Source organism: Phytophthora infestans, genomic scaffold, assembly GCF_000142945.1.
Source record: "Phytophthora infestans T30-4 supercont1.162 genomic scaffold, whole genome shotgun sequence".
NCBI lineage: Eukaryota > Oomycota > Peronosporomycetes > Peronosporales > Peronosporaceae > Phytophthora > Phytophthora infestans.
The window spans coordinates 119,146-125,274 of NW_003303597.1; positions in this window are offsets into that span (position 1 = coordinate 119,146).

Consider the following 6,129-nt stretch of genomic DNA (forward strand, 5'->3'; position numbering starts at 1 on the left):
CAACAGTGCTACTACCGCCGGTGACGCTCACAAGCCCACCGGTACCTGCAGCCTCGCCACCGAACACGCTCACCGACCCGCTCGACAGAGCAGGCGACGCGCCAGACGCGATAGCTACAGCGCCAGACGAACCGCTTGCCGTCGACCCACTCAACAGCGACACCGACCCGCTCACAGTCGTGCTTGCGCCGCCTTCAGACCCGAGCGTCACCGACCCGCTCTCTGATGCCAAACCGTCGCCGCTCAAGATCGTCACGCTGCCGCCTGTCAACGACCCCGACGCACCGCCCAACACAGACACCGCGGAGCCTTCACCATTCACGGAAGAGCCGCTAGACACCTCGATCGAGCCAGTACTAGCATCACCGGACCCGCTGCCGATACGAATGGACCCGCTAGACACGCTGCTAGCGCTAGTGCGCACCTCGACGCCACCGCTGGAGCCGCCGGACATGACGCTCGTGAACACACGCACGTCACCGCTGCTCACAGCACCACCGCCGCTTGTCAACAGCACCGCACCACCCACAGTGGACGCAGACGACCCACCATCAATGGACACGTCGCCTCCCGCACCTTGCGCGTTCCCAGAACCGATGATCTTCACCTTCTGCGCTGTGTCCACGCTGGTCACACTGCCACCACGCAGCTCCACATCGGCACCAACAGCACTGCTGTCGCCCTGGACGAGGCTCAGGCTGCCGCCAGAACCACTGCGGACAAACACGCTGCTGCCGGACGCACTGCTTCCGGAGTCACCGCTCGACACAGTCACATCACCACCGACGCCACTCGATGACGAGCCACCAGATACACGAACAGCTCCGCCAGACCCGCTCGACGACGAAGAACCACCGCTCACGTCCACGGATCCGGAAGATCCCGTGTACGACCCACCGCCACCCACGAGAACATTGCCTCCCGATGCCGCCGTGCCGCTAGAGCCGCCCACAACACTCACCATCCCACCGGGCCCTGTGTCACTAGAGCCGCTAGACATACGCACAGCACCGGTATTGCCATCCACTGCGCCACCCGACCCAAGCGACACATCGCCGGACGCAGATGCAGCACTTGCAGCACCACTCTCAATCGACACAAGGCCGCTCCCGTCGCTGCCCACGCCGCTCGTCACAGACACCGCACCGCCCGTCGAAGAGCTGCTAGACCCTCCCGATACAGACACACGACCCGCTGCCGTAAACGCATCGCCAGACTGCACAGATACATCACCGCTGCTAGCCGCTGCCGAAGACCCCGAAGACAGCGTCACCACACCCGACGCAGCATCCACGGACTCGCCACTTCCGATCGTAGCCGAGCCGCTCAAGGCGTCGCCGCTCGCAGAAGCACCGCTCACAACGGTCATCTCACCGCTGCCCAGCAACCCCGCGCCAGACGAAATGGACACGCCACCACCGACGCCAGCCTCACTCACGCCGCCGTCAAGAGAAACAACGCCTCCAGTCGCCGCGCCCGTCGACGCCTCACCACCGGACAAAACAACGTCGCCTCCAAGGCCCGAAGATGCACTCAAAGAGCCACCTCGAACACTCACCGACCCGCCACCCACGCTGCTGGTCGTGCCAGCTCCGGCCACAATCTCGACCTTCCCGCCGTTAGCACTGCGACGAGCACCGCTAGACAAACTCACCACGCCGTCCTCGCCAGACGACACGGTCACAGAGCCTCCGCGTGCACTCGAGCCGCCGGTTGACCCACCACGGATCTCCACGCTGCCTGCATCGGACGAGCTAGCCATGCCGCTAGCCACGACCACAGACCCACTCGATCCACTTCCGCTGACGCCGGACACAACCGACAACGAACCAGAAGTACCAGATTCCGCGCTGCCCGTACCAATGTCCACGTTGCCGCTCAAGCTGGAGTCAGTCGCAGCTGCACTGGACACCGTAATGCTGCCGCTGTTCGCGCTCGCCATACCGCTCTCAAGCGACACAGAACCACCCTCAGACGAACCGCCGCTGCTTCCGCCACGCATCGACACGGAGCCACCACTCGATACGGTACTACTGCCACTAACCACGGCCACGGACCCCGACGTACTGTCGCTCGAGTCCCCACTGCCCAACGTCACGCCGCCAGACGCGTCTGTTCTCGAAAAAGCCCCCTTCCTTAAATATTTCCTTATATCCTCCGACAACGCTGGGCACTACACAAGATCCAAACCCACGTTACGTCGCCACTGACAGCGGATGCATCGTCTCTTCCTCCGCTTAACACGGACACCGACCCGCCCTTAGCGACGCCAGCACCACCTGACACAAATACCTCGCCACCGGCATGTCTCCAGCAGAACTGCCACGGTTAGTCGAACGGCGCCTGCCACAGCTCCTGTAGAAGGCGATGTCGACAACAAGGAAGCTCCGCCCGTCAGCAACACGTCACCTGCCGCGGATTCAGAGCTGGACCCACTGCGCACGTCAACATCGCCGCCGTCAGCCACCGAAGAACCAACCCATAAGTTGATGCTTCCTGCGGATGAGCTGATGCTCGTCGCCGAACCGGACAAGACATGCACATCGCCCGACACCACGCCATCTGCACTCTGCAGCCGCACATCGCCACTGCTGCTCGAGCCTTCTCCGCTTCGCAACTCCACTGACGCACCAGGGCCCGACACGCTCTCGCCGCCAGACACCCTCACATTGCCTCCCGTCGCACCAGCACCACCGGCCAAAGCCAACGCACCACCCGCAGCAACAGTGCTACTACCGCCGGTGACGCTCACAAGCCCACCGGTACCTGCAGCCTCGCCACCGAACACGCTCACCGACCCGCTCGACAGAGCAGGCGACGCGCCAGACGCGATAGCTACAGCGCCAGACGAACCGCTTGCCGTCGACCCACTCAACAGCGACACCGACCCGCTCACAGTCGTGCTTGCGCCGCCTTCAGACCCGAGCGTCACCGACCCGCTCTCTGATGCCAAACCGTCGCCGCTCAAGATCGTCACGCTGCCGCCTGTCAACGACCCCGACGCACCGCCCAACACAGACACCGCGGAGCCTTCACCATTCACGGAAGAGCCGCTAGACACCTCGATCGAGCCAGTACTAGCATCACCGGACCCGCTGCCGATACGAATGGACCCGCTAGACACGCTGCTAGCGCTAGTGCGCACCTCGATGCCACCACTGGAACCACCGGACATGACGCTCGTGAACACACGCACGTCACCGCTGCTCACAGCACCACCGCCGCTTGTCAACAGCACCGCACCACCCACAGTGGACGCAGACAACCCCCCATCAATGGACACGTCGCCTCCCGCTCCTTGCGCGTTCCCAGAACCGATGATCTTCACCTTCTGCGCTGTGTCCACGTTGGTCACACTGCCACCACGCAACTCCACATCGACCCCAACAGCACTGCTGTCGCCCTGGACGAGGCTCAGGCTGCCGCCAGAACCACTGCGGACAAACACGCTGCTGCCGGACGCACTGCTTCCGGAGTCGCCGCTCGACACAGTCACATCACCACCGACGCCACTCGATGACGAGCCGCCAGATACACGAACAGCTCCGCCAGACCCGCTCGACGACGAAGAACCACCGCTCACGTCCACGGATCCGGAAGATCCCGTGTACGACCCACCGCCACCCACGAGAACATTGCCTCCCGATGCCGCCGTGCCGCTAGAGCCGCCCACAACACTCACCATCCCACCGGGCCCTGTGTCACTAGAGCCGCTAGACATACGCACAGCACCGGAATTGCCATCCACTGCGCCACCCGACACAAGCGACACATCGCCGGACGCAGATGCAGCACTTACAGCACCACTCTCAATCGACACAAGGCCGCTCACGTCGCTGCCCACGCCGCTCGTCACAGACACCGCACCGCCCGTCGAAGAGCTGCTAGACCCTCCCGATACAGACACACGACCCGCTGCCGTAAACGCATCGCCAGACTGCACAGACACATCACCGCTGCTAGCCGCTGCCGAAGACCCCGAAGACAGCGTCACCACACCCGACGCAGCATCCACGGACTCGCCACTTCCGATCGTAGCCGAGCCGCTCAAGGCGTCGCCGATCGCAGAAGCACCGCTCACAACGGTCATCTCACCGCTGCCCAGCAAGCCCGCGCCAGACGAAATGGACACGCCACCACCGACGCCAGCCTCACTCACGCCGCCGTCAAGAGAAACAACGCCTCCAGTCGCCGCGCCCGTCGACGCCGCACCACCGGACAAGGCAACGTCGCCTCCAAGGCCCGAAGATGCACTCAAAGAGCCACCTCGAACACTCACCGACCCGCCACCCACGCTGCTGGTCGTGCCAGCTCCGGCCACAATCTCGACCTTCCCGCCGTTAGCACTGCGACGAACACCGCTAGACAAACTCACCACGCCGTCCTCGCCAGACGACACGGTCACAGAGCCTCCGCGTGCACTCGAGCCGCCGGTTGACCCACCACGGATCTCCACGCTGCCTGCATCGGACGAGCTAGCCATGCCGCTAGCCACGACCACAGACCCACTCGATCCACTTCCGCTGACGCCGGACACAACCGACAACGAACCAGAAGTATCAGATTCCGCGCTGCCCGTACCAATGTCCACGTTGCCGCTCAAGCTGGAGTCAGTCGCAGCTGCACTGGACACCGTAATGCTGCCGCTGTTCGCGCTCGCCATACCGCTCTCAAGCGACACAGAACCACCCTCAGACGAACCGCCGCTGCTTCCGCCACGCATCGACACGGAGCCACCACTCGATACGGTACTACTGCCACTAACCACGGACACGGACCCCGACGTACTGTCGCTCGAGTCCCCACTGCCCAACGTCACGCCGCCAGACGCGTCTGTTCCCGAAGCGCCACTCATCACATCCACGGACCCGCTGGCACTACCAGAAGTCGAACCCACCGTTACGTCGCCACTGACAGCGGATGCATCGTCTCTTCCTCCGCTTAACACGGACACCGACCCGCCCTTAGCGACACCAGCACCACCTGACACAAATACCTCGCCACCGGCATTGTCTCCAGCAGAACTGCCACCGGTTAGTCGAACGGCGCCTGCCACAGCTCCTGTAGAAGGCGATGTCGACAACAAGGAAGCTCCGCCCGTCAGCAACACGTCACCTGCCGCGGATTCAGAGCTGGTCCCACTGCGCACGTCAACATCGCCGCCGTCAGCCACCGAAGAACCAACCCACAAGTTGATGCTTCCTGCGGATGAGCTGATGCTCGTCGCCGAACCGGACAAGACATGCACATCGCCCGACACCACGCCATCTGCACTCCGCAGCCGCACATCGCCACTGCTGCTCGAGCCTTCTCCGCTTCGCAACTCCACTGACGCACCAGGGCCCGACACGCTCTCGCCGCCAGACACCCTCACATTGCCTCCCATCGCACCAGCACCACCGGCCAAAGCCAACGCACCACCCGCAGCAACAGTGCTACTACCGCCGGTGACGCTCACAAGCCCACCGGTACCTGCAGCCTCGCCACCGAACACGCTCACCGACCCGCTCGACAGAGCATGCGACGCGCCAGACGCGATAGCTACAGCGCCAGACGAACCGCTTGCCGTCGACCCACTCAACAGCGACACCGACCCGCTCACAGTCGTGCTTGCGCCGCCTTCAGACCCGAGCGTCACCGACCCACTCTCTGATGCCAAACCGTCGCCGCTCAAGATCGTCACGCTGCCGCCTGTCAACGACCCCGACGCACCGCCCAACACAGACACCGCGGAGCCTTCACCATTCATGGACGAGCCACCAGACACCTCGATCGAGCCAGTACTAGCATCACCGGACCCGCTGCCGATACGAATGAACCCGCTAGACACGCTGCTAGCGCTAGTGCGCACCTCGATGCCACCGCTCGAACCGCCGGACATGACGCTCGTGAACACACGCACGTCACCGCTGCTCACAGCACCACCGCCGCTTGTCAACAGCACCGCACCACCCACAGTGGACGCAGACAACCCCCCATCAATGGACACGTCGCCTCCCGCTCCTTGCGCGTTCCCAGAACCGATGATCTTCACCTTCTGCGCTGTGTCCACGTTGGTCACACTGCCACCACGCAACTCCACATCGACCCCAACAGCACTGCTGTCGCCCTGGACGAGGCTCAGGCTGC